General features: G+C 65.0%; 1 protein-coding gene across 6 annotated transcripts in view; it reads right to left on the bottom strand.

The window, feature by feature from the left end:
- The window catches only part of CBFA2T3 (CBFA2/RUNX1 partner transcriptional co-repressor 3), a 76,414-nt gene that overhangs the window by 28,803 nt on the left and 37,692 nt on the right, over positions 1-9,919 (bottom strand). The gene's annotated exons all lie outside the window — the stretch shown is intronic.

The raw sequence follows: 9,919 nt of genomic DNA, 5'->3' as shown, positions 1-9,919 counted from the left end.
ATGAGTCCCAGGCTCTCCCCGTGTCTGCTTTCCAGCAGGCATCCGCCGCCCGATGAAATCACAGTACAAAAACACAGGATTCCTGCTTTCCCCTCCACAGGGCGGGGTGAGCCTCCCTGCCTGCGAGTGCTGGAGCCCAGCATGTTCCTCTGGAGCCTCCTGCCAGGCTCTCGGGGCAGTTCCTCTGGCTGGGAATCTGCCTGCTCGCGCCCTTCCCATTGCTCTGTGCTGAGCCCCCAGAATGCCTGTTCCCAGGACCCTGCGACCCCCTGCGGCTGTGGGGCTGGTGGCAGAGGTCACAGGTCACCATGGTGACAAAAATGGGCCAGGTGCAGGAGAGTGGGGTTCCCCTCTGGCTCCGCAAACAACCTTGAACTCGGGAAGACGACCCCAGCATGTCTCTGAGCCTCGGTTTACCGGCTGATAAAATGGAGCCTGTAACTCCCGCTTCTGGGGCGGGGGTGGTCTTGGATGAGGAACCCAGGAGGGCTTCTCAAGGTGGCAAGCCCGCTGCTCCTCCAGGCCCGTCTCCGTCTCCTGGCTGGAACATCAGTGACATTTCTAATCTGGGCTTCGCTGTCCACACCTGTGACACAGGGAGGGCAGAGCCCACCTGGAGGGGTCGCAGCGGGTGGCCCGGGGAAAACATCCAGCACTCGTGGACTGGGCATGAGTTCAACAAGCTGTTAGGGCCCAGAGCAGGCCCTGCCGTTGGGGTCCCGGGGGAAGGGGTGTCCTCTGCACGCCGCCCACCTGCCCAGCTCTGAATTTCAACTGGCTCTCTTTTGCCAAGAGCTGCCCCTGTGCCCGGCTCTGAAGCCATCTGTCACTCAACTCCTCCTGAAAAGGCCAGCAGGTGTTGTTAGAGCTCCAAGGTAGAGTGGGGGAAACTGAGGCATAGAGTGGTGATGTCCCCGGCCCCGGTCACACAGCCATCACACAGCAGATGGGTCCAGCTCGAAGGCTGACGTCCGCACCTGCTGGCAGAGGAGCTTGTCCCTTCCCGTGGACGTGCGCAGAGCCCACCCACAAGGCGGACGGTGAGCCTCTGTCCAAGCGTGACGGGGTCCACAGGAGAGTGTCAGAGGGGTGTCAGGGTGACAGAGGGTCACCCTGTGTAGCCGCCGGGCTGCTGACATCTGCTCAGCAGTGACAGGGAGACGGTGGGCCTGGGAGGTCCCTTCCACTAACCAGATAAACACAACGGGCCAGGCGCGGCACTCACGGAAGTCCCTTCCGGCCCCCGCCCAGCGGTCCCTTCCAGGCCGGGCCCACTCACCGCCTCGGACCCAGCTACGAGGCCCCAGGCTGCGAGACCTCATCCCGGACACAGCAGGCCTGCCTGCTCCCAGCATCTCTAGAAAAGTGGGAACTTGTACACTGTCCAGATGAACCTGGTCTCATCAAGGCCTGGGAGGAGGGCACGACTGTCCCTTCTTGTTTCAGGCCCCATGGGTGGCAGGCGGATGGGCAGACGTCTGCCCGTTCCCTGACTCGGGCAACTTCCTCCTCCCTCCTTCATTCCTGTCTAGCCCTCCCGTCCTGCCGCAGGGCCTTTGCACCTGCTGGAACACGACCCCAGATCTTCACAGGGCTGGCTCCTCATTAGTCAGGTTTGGTTCAGATGTCCCTCCTCGAGAAGCCTTCCCCGACACCCAGGCCCGAGCTGCCCCATGGCACGTGCCCTCCGACACCTGCCTTCCATTCCCCTGGAGCACTGGTCTGCACCTGCACTCACGTGCTGGTTCTCGCTCTGGTCTTTCTGTGCACCGCTAACCAGAACCATGCCGGACACTTGGCAGGTCTCCAGCAGACTTTGAAGCTTTACTGACTGGCCTATGAGAGCGAGCGTCCCCACCTGCTGTAGCGTGGGGCACGGGGTTGTGACATGGGGCACGGGGGCTACAGTGTGGGGCACGGGGCTGCGGCGTGAGGCACGGGGTTGCGGTGTACAACAGAGCGAGGGGGCCAGCTCCCCGGACAGCCACGTGTACCAACACAGACGACTCTCACCACAGCAGAGCCACGGACGCCAGAGCCACGGATGCCAGAGCCACGACCCACATGCCAGGCAACGCCATTTTCACAAAGTTCGGCAACAGGCCAAGGGGCATCTGACTCTTAATGTAGGAGTCAGGAAACGTCCCTCTGATGGAGAGCCCGAGAGGGGCCCGGACTGGGGCGGGCCAGGCAACCTTTGTGACCGGGCACGCTTCGGGAGTTCAAGCCGTGGACTTCCGTGGGTGCCACTAACTGCAGAAACGAGCCCGTGGGGCCCACTCTGATGGACGGGACAGTGACCCACGCACACTGAGAGGGGACAAGCGCACGCGGTTCTATCTTGAAAACAAACTCATGCACAGAAGAATGACCAGACACGAAGGTGACCGTGGCTTCTGGGTCAAAAACAGTTCAGAACCAGCACATTCCCTGCCTCTGTTTTCCGGAAGAGCGTGGGATTTCCGCTGGGCCACACAGCTCAGAGCTCCGACCAGCTGCAGAAGCCTCAGGCCAGCCTCAGACAAGCGGGAGAGGCGAGTCCTCAGCCCTGAGCCCTGCGGACGGTTCTGCATCCCAGGCCTTCCAGCAGCCCAGCAGCCAGCGGAAAGTTAAAAGGCCGGGGACGGGAGAGCGCAGAGCTGCTGCAGTGAGAGCCTTCCGTGCTCTCCTGCTCTCCGAAGGGCCACGAGCACCATCCAGATGCCGGGCCCACTTGCCCTGTGGCCGGCAACACAAAGGAAGCACATTCCTCGCCCAGCTGCTGCGGCCAGCGGCCCCCTAAGAGCTGTGGGGGAGGCACCCTGCCATCTGGCCGCCTGCTGGGGGAGGGGCCTCCTTGTCCCGCACTGGTCCTAGAGCTCTGGGAGCCCTCTGCGTGCCGGCACACCCGCGTGTGACCGGGCTGTGACAATGAGTGCGGTGGCCCGGCTGCCCGGGCAGATGGGCGGATACGGGAAGATAAGTGAGCGGGGGAGGAGGGATGGACGGACGGACGGACAGACAGGCGGGCGGGTGGACGGAAGGACGGATGGGTGAGTGGACGGGGCTGGATGGTGGCTGGGTCCCTGGGTCCGTGGACGTCAGGAGCCAGGCTGCGCTCTGAGGTGGGGGGGTCAGGTGGGCAGTGCCACCGACGGCCCCGGGCACACAGGGGGCTGTGTGGGGACACAGTGGGCTGTGTGGCCCCGGGGACACAGTGGGTGTCCAGTGTCAGAGGAGCTTCTAGGGAGAGGTGGAGTCGCCGCTGGAGCCAGACGGCCGTGGGGTCTGCACACCCTAGAAAGGCTCCGGGTCTTTCTCCGACGGCAGGGGGACCGCCAGCAAGCACGGGTTGTGTCCCGTCCTCGCGGGGAGCGCCTGAGAAGGCGGGTCTGCGGCGGGTCTGGAACACCCCACGGTGAGGACCCTGCAAGGTGGGAGGGAGACGCCACGGAAGGCTTCAGGGGCCCCTAAACCTCATTAGTTTAAAAAATGGGCAAATTGGTCGCATTACCACCTTGAACTCGCCAAAGGAAAGCTGCCCAAATTGAAAATAGCGGTGGTGCCCGTGTGAACAGAAACGAGGGACGGGCGCCCTCCCCCACGCACACTGATAGCCTTTCTCCCGAGGGGCAGGTGCGTGTCCTGCCGGGCCCAGCCGCACACGGCAGCGGCCTGTCTACGCGTGACCCGTGTGGACCTGCTTCACCTGCCGCTGCCCACGGGAGGCAGAGATGCGGACTGGCCCGAGGCACCCGGCACCTGGCGGCCTCTCGGAGCCTCCCGGTCGCCCGTGGTGGGTGCAGACCCCGCGCCCTGCCAGCGGCCCCCGAGCGGCCCCGGGGGACACCGTGCAAGCAGAAGCCGGAACAGGCGAAGCTGCAAAGAGCAGGCGCTCGGCCGGCCGGGGCGTGGGGAGGCCGGTGGGCCGGCCCGGCTGCGGGAACGCTCTGAGGCTCCCCACCTCGGATGCAAGGACAGCCTGCCCGCAGGTTCTCCTGAGCTGCGGTGAGCCTGCCCCCATGGGGTTGCCTCCAAGCACCCGTGGGTCCGGGACGGGGGAAGGGGCAGGCCTGTGTCTGTCTCGGCCCCACGCAGGAGCAAAGGAAGACCCACTACCCCGGGGACAGCAGCCCCAGGGCTCCAGGGGCTCCGATCCCTGACATCAGAGGGTGGTCCTCTTGCCTCCGCCGTCACAGGGGGGAGGGGGCTGCTGGCGGGGTTCGCACTTCCTCCGGCGGGGCAGGAGGGCAGCCCCGATGTGTCACAGCTCCCAGCACCGGGGCCCTCTCTGCCCTCACTCCCAGATACTCAGAGAGGGGCAGGTCCTGACCCCAGGTCACACGGCACTGGAGAAGGGCTTGGGTCCCCTGCTCACCTCCTCCAGTATCCATGGCCGTGGCTGATTTCATGCTCTCAGCTCCGTCACATGGGAGAAGCCTGGGGGCAGGCGGGTGGCCTCACACCACATCCAGGAGGGAGGGAAGACAGCTGGTGTCAGGGCGCCTGCTGGGCATCCTGAGCCGGGAGCTCTGGGAAACTGTCTTCCCAGGGCCCTCTCCCTGGTGGATTCTGGAACATTCTGTCTTCTTGCCCTCGGAACCGTCAAAATGCCCCCGATAGTCCAGGTGCCAAAAAGGCACAGCCCGGACTCCTGCCATGCAGGTATGGCCAGTGGCCTCGGGGCTTCACACACCCGGTTCTCAGGGCCAAGATCTTCCCATGCGTTCTCGGAAGCCTCTGGCCAAGCCTCGCCAGCTGCCCCGCCGTCTACACCTCTTCCAGAGAAGTTGCCTCGTGCCCGGGGTGGGCCTGCGCCGGGGGCCAGAGGGGCGGACGTCAGCAGGTAGGGGACCCCTGCTCCCGCAACGCTCCACCAGCAAGGACACTGGGTGAGGAAAGGTGACCCCCGCCCCCGGGAAGCAGCCTCTGTGGCCAGTCCTCGTGGAGCCCTCCAGACAGTTCCAGACACGCGCGTGTACATGGAATCCGGCGTGTGTTTACTAGGGAAAGACAAGCACGGGCACCCCCAGGCCACCCCGTGCGACCCCAGCTCTTCCCCGCTGGGGCCGCGGCCTCTTCTCCAGAGAAGACCAGGAGGCCGCGCTCAGGCTGCAGGGCTCGACCCCCCTCCCCGCACACCTGCCCCCTGGGGCTGATTCACTCTTCTTCGGAGAGTCAACGGGGACCCAAGCAAGAACGAGCACCTGTCCAGCCTGCCACAGCCGCCAGGCATGCAGTAAGTGCCAACTTAGGACCACCCTATGAACAGGCAACTCCCCGAACCCTTCGCGCACTGGCTCTTCTGTCCTGCCCTCGACCCTGAGAGGTGGAGAAGGGGGTGGTCGGCACCCTGGCCGCTGTCCCCCCAGCACACGCGGAGCCCACCACCTACCCCCTTCTTCGTGGAGAGCGCCTGTGACCATGGAAGGTTCTAGAACTGTGCATCCCAGGCACCATGAGCAAGGTGGCCCTGTGACGCAGACCTGACCCTGGACTCTCACTTCGTGTTCCCGAACGTGGCGCAGGCTCCCACGACGGAGGCACAGCCCCACCCCCAGGGCGTGGCCGCGGAAACCGCAGGTGCCAAGGGAGGCCCTGCCCTCCCCACGCAGCGGGGAGCCACACCAGCCGCCCCCATTCTGCCAGGACGGCCGGGGTCCCCTGCGCCCCAGAGCCACCCGGGGAGGTGCCACCGGGGGCCGGCGTCCCCACGACCCGGGAACAACACCTCCTTTCTGTGAATTTAAAGAAAACAGGCTCCCGTGGAAGCCAGCCCTTTAAACAGATGTTTCCTCCTGGCGGGGCCTCCCCTGCCGGCCCCGCTGCTCGCTCTCACGCCCTCACGCCGAGGCGCAGGGAGACCAAGCGACCGCAATTCTTTTTAGGAAGAGGGAGGAAAATATTTTTAAAAAATGTGTTTTACAAGCCTGGCTTTGCCATTGTTTATGTAAACAGGTAAATTGTTTCCTGCCTCAATTAAAAACATCTGCCACATAAATGAATACCAATTAACTCATCCTGTTTTTAATTACTCTGTTAATTACACGCAGGCAGCAGAGAGGACGGCAGGGCGCAGGGGAAGCCGAGCGCCGCCCTCCCCCAGCTTGGCACGGAGCCGGCGAGCGTCTGGCTCCTGGTGGAGGAGGGCGGCGGGGGGCGGTGGCACGGAGCCAGCCAGGATTCCCCGACCCGGCCTGGAGAGTGGGCGCCGCTCCCCGGGGCCCCCCGCTCTCAGCAGGGAAGGTGCGGGCCCCTCCAGCATGCCCCGTGTCCCCACCACCCTGCTGCCACAGGCCCCCTGTGGCCCCACGACTCCGCCTTGTCACCGGACAGGAATGGTGGGGTTTCAGGGCGTCCCCTCCCCTCCTGGCTCCACTCTGCTGGGGAGGGAGGCGGCCAGAGGGATGGAGGCCTGGACCTCCCGCAGGAAGGCCTGGCTGGGGATCGGAGCGAGCCGCTGCTTACGGACACTTGTCTTAAGAACTGGTTGCTGGAGCTCGCAGCCCGCTCAGAGCCGTCTCGCAGAGGGCTTTGCCCCGACCCCTCCCAGCCCGGCCTACCACCCCCGTCCACAGCCAGCACCACGGTCTGATCGCACAGCCTGCCTGCCTGCGTCCCCCCGTCCAGCCCAGCGCATGCAGCAGGTGACCGCCGAGGACACACGAAGCCACATTGTCATGGAGGCTCTGGAGGGCGCAGCCTGTCCCAGGTCCTATGGCTCACGCCTGTGCGGGGTCTGCATCCCACAGCCACGTCCTGGCTCTCCGTCCTGGGGCATCTCGGGGTCCCCACTCACCCTGCCCCCCTCAGATGCGTGTGGCTGTGGAAGGCTGGCCCCAGCCCTTCCCCTGGGGTTTCTGGTTTGTAGAGGCCAAGAGGGTCAGGGCTGCTGGCTCTCAGAGCCTGTCCAGGCTGAGAGACCTGAAGGTCTCCGCCCACACGCCGAGTCCAGCCACGTGGTGGCCACCAGGGCCCCTCATGAGAGCGAGCGAGCCTGGGAGCTCTGGGCCAGCTCAAAAGAGAGAGAGGACAGCGATCCACGAGCCATGTCAGCCCTGGGCATCGGTGTGGACACAGATCGATCAGCCACTCAGCCCTGGGCATCGGTGTAGACACAGATCGATCAGCCACGTCAGCCCTGGGCACCAGCGTGGCCAGAGGGGTCCATTCTCTGTGGATGTCAGTCCACCCCTCACTCCACAGGTGGGGAACCTGATGCTCACAGTGTTCTAGAACATTCCGCCTGTCTTCTTATCTGCAGGTGCCTGCACTGGGAGGGGGGGCTTCCCCGGGAGGTCAGCAACACACAAACGGACAGGCCATCTGCAGGGGCAAGTCCCTTCCACAGCCGGTCCTGCTGGCAGGCCTGAGATGCTGGGGACAGGCTGCTGTCTGGGGTCCCAGCCACAGACGGACGACAGGGACACACAGTCCAGAGTTCCTCTGACAGCCTGGGACGCTGTTCTGTTATGGAACGGCCATGGTGAAAACTTAAGACCTGCTACTCCTCCCAGGGGCCGAGAGGGGTCACAAGACAGCGTGAAGCACACAGTTAAGATGGACAGAGCGGGGTTACGGCCCCGTTGGGACCCCAGCCTGGTTCCTCCAAACATCCCGAGTCCCCCCAATTCGGCGGACGGGGTGGTGGGACCTGCAGGGGACTCACAGCCTGCCCCAGACACAGCAGCTGGGGGCGGGGTGGGTACAGCCTCTGGGTTTGAAGTCCCGTGGGTGTCCCCCTACTGGCTGCGGGCTGTGGGCTAGTCCCCTGGCAGTGCGAGGCTTCAGCATTTCCCGGACTTGCCTCCACTTTGCGAGGGCCCAAGGACGCTGGGCTCTCCTGCAGGCCTCTCTGCTGATTACTTCCTGCTTGCCTCCCCTTCCAGGCAGCCCACCAGGCTGAGCTCCTATGTGTTGTCTGGTACTTTCCTGAGCCACTGGGCCCGAGACCCCATTTCTCAGGACCTGCCCTCATGCTCTCAGTGGCCTTATACGCTCAGACCGCAGCCTAGGGTGAGGGTCTCCTTCAGACCCTCTGCCGCATACTACCCCTTCCCACACCCACCAGCCATCCTAAGGATCTGGGTGGCTGTTCTGGGGCCTTCAGCCAACGTGAGTGAGAAGACGCATCTCTGCTGGCGGGGACTCATCGGGGGCAGGGCTCCCCACAGCACATGGGACGCTGGCTCGCTCGCACACAGCCCGAGGCCGGCTGAGCCCGGCGACTGTCCTCGCGGCAGCAGGAAGCAGAGCCCGTCCCCAAGGCCCGTCCCTCGCTAGCCATGGTTGGTCCAGACACGGGGGCTCACCCTGCCACAAGGTGGTGTCCACCTGCCCACTGGCCGTGGTCCCCTGCGAGACAACCACCGGGAGAAGACCCTCGGTCCTGCACACCCCCAGCCCGGGGGCTGCGGCTCAGGGTCAAGAGTGGGGACCCCACACGCTCCTGAGAGGCCGAATGGGCCACAGACATGGCCGAGCCCTGGGGTTGAACCCCAGTGACTTTGGGCCAAGACTCACCCTCTCTGTGTGAGGAACGAATTCGGTGGGGGGGGGGGGAGCTTGCCCGAAACCTGAAGGGGGGCTCATTGGAACCCAGGAATCATTTCTGCCCCAAACCACAGAATCACATCCCACGGGTAAGACGGGCATCGGGGCGACGTTCGTAACAGAGACACGGTCCTGAGAGAACAGGACGCCACCGGCCAGTGGGCACTCACTGGGGTCCAGCCTGGGGTGCGGCGTCCCCACCCTGCACCAGCCCCAAGCTGGGCCGTTTCGGGGGGCAGGAGGGCAGGAGCCTGGTGCTGGTGTTCGTTGGACAGTGACGGGGGCCATGGGCACGACGGGCAGAGTGCCCGTGTGCAGCCCTGCCCCCTCCCTCGCCGTGGGAAGGCACCAGGCAGGCAGATGGGCCCGGGGCTGGCGCAGCCGCGGTGGCAGCTGTGTGTGGGGGGAGCGGGGGGGCACGCGAGGAGCCGCCTCCCTCCGGGAACCTTCTGCATGTTTTGACGCATTCCACCAAATGGTCTCACAGAAGCTTGAGGGGACCTGGGGTAGGTTCCTGCTGAGTCAAAACAGCCCCGGGGGGTCTTCTGCAGGGGTGGCTCCTAAGGCTGGTGGAGGACGTCTCCCCTTTGGCAGCAGGGAAAGCTGGGGCTCAGAGAGGCTGGGGACACGCCTGAGGACCCGTCCCGGGCCTGGGGGTGCCCCTCCGGCCCGATGGGCTGGACAGGGCCCGTGGAGTGCCCTTTGCTGGTGGAGCGTCTGGCTTACCTCCGGGGGTTTCGGGGCCGCCCCGAGCTCCTGGGGCCGCTGCAACCTTGTCTCCCATGAGCCCTCAGGCCAGACCCCATGTCACACACTCTGGGCAGCCAAGGCTTCCAGCCCCCTCCCGTCGCCCTCCCACGCACAGCCCACCCACGAGTCCCCCGGCTGGTCCTCACGTGCGCTGCCCATCCTCCTGCCCCAGGGCCTTTGAGCGGGCGGATCCCCATGCCTGTCCCTGTGCTGGCCTCCGCTGAATGTGTGTCAACCACAGAAGCCTGGCTAGCCTTAATGGGGGGACTGGATTTCCGCAGCACGAGAGAGCGCCCTATCTCCCGACTCGGAGAAAGGGGGAGGTCTTAACTGTGCACCCAGGCCAAGACCCGGGGGTTTAAATTCTGCCCTGTGTCCAGACTGGCTGGGGGAGCCGAGGGTCTGCCGGTCCTTCTGCAGGTACCGCCCCGAGAAACAGCACAGGAGGAAGATGGGCTGTAGACGCGCCCACAGGACACACCCGCGAGTGTCCACGGCCCCACAGGACACACCCGCGAGTGTCCACGGCCCCACAGGACACACCCGCAAGTGTCCACGGCCCCACAGGACACACCCGCGAGTGTCCACGGCTCAGGACCCGCGAGGCGAGAGGCGGAGACAACCTGATGCCCGTGCG

Source organism: Mustela lutreola, chromosome 16 (genome assembly GCF_030435805.1).
Source record: "Mustela lutreola isolate mMusLut2 chromosome 16, mMusLut2.pri, whole genome shotgun sequence".
Lineage (NCBI taxonomy): Eukaryota > Metazoa > Chordata > Mammalia > Carnivora > Mustelidae > Mustela > Mustela lutreola.
The sequence above is the reverse complement of the archived record's forward strand: the minus strand, read 5'-3'. Positions and strand labels throughout refer to the sequence as shown.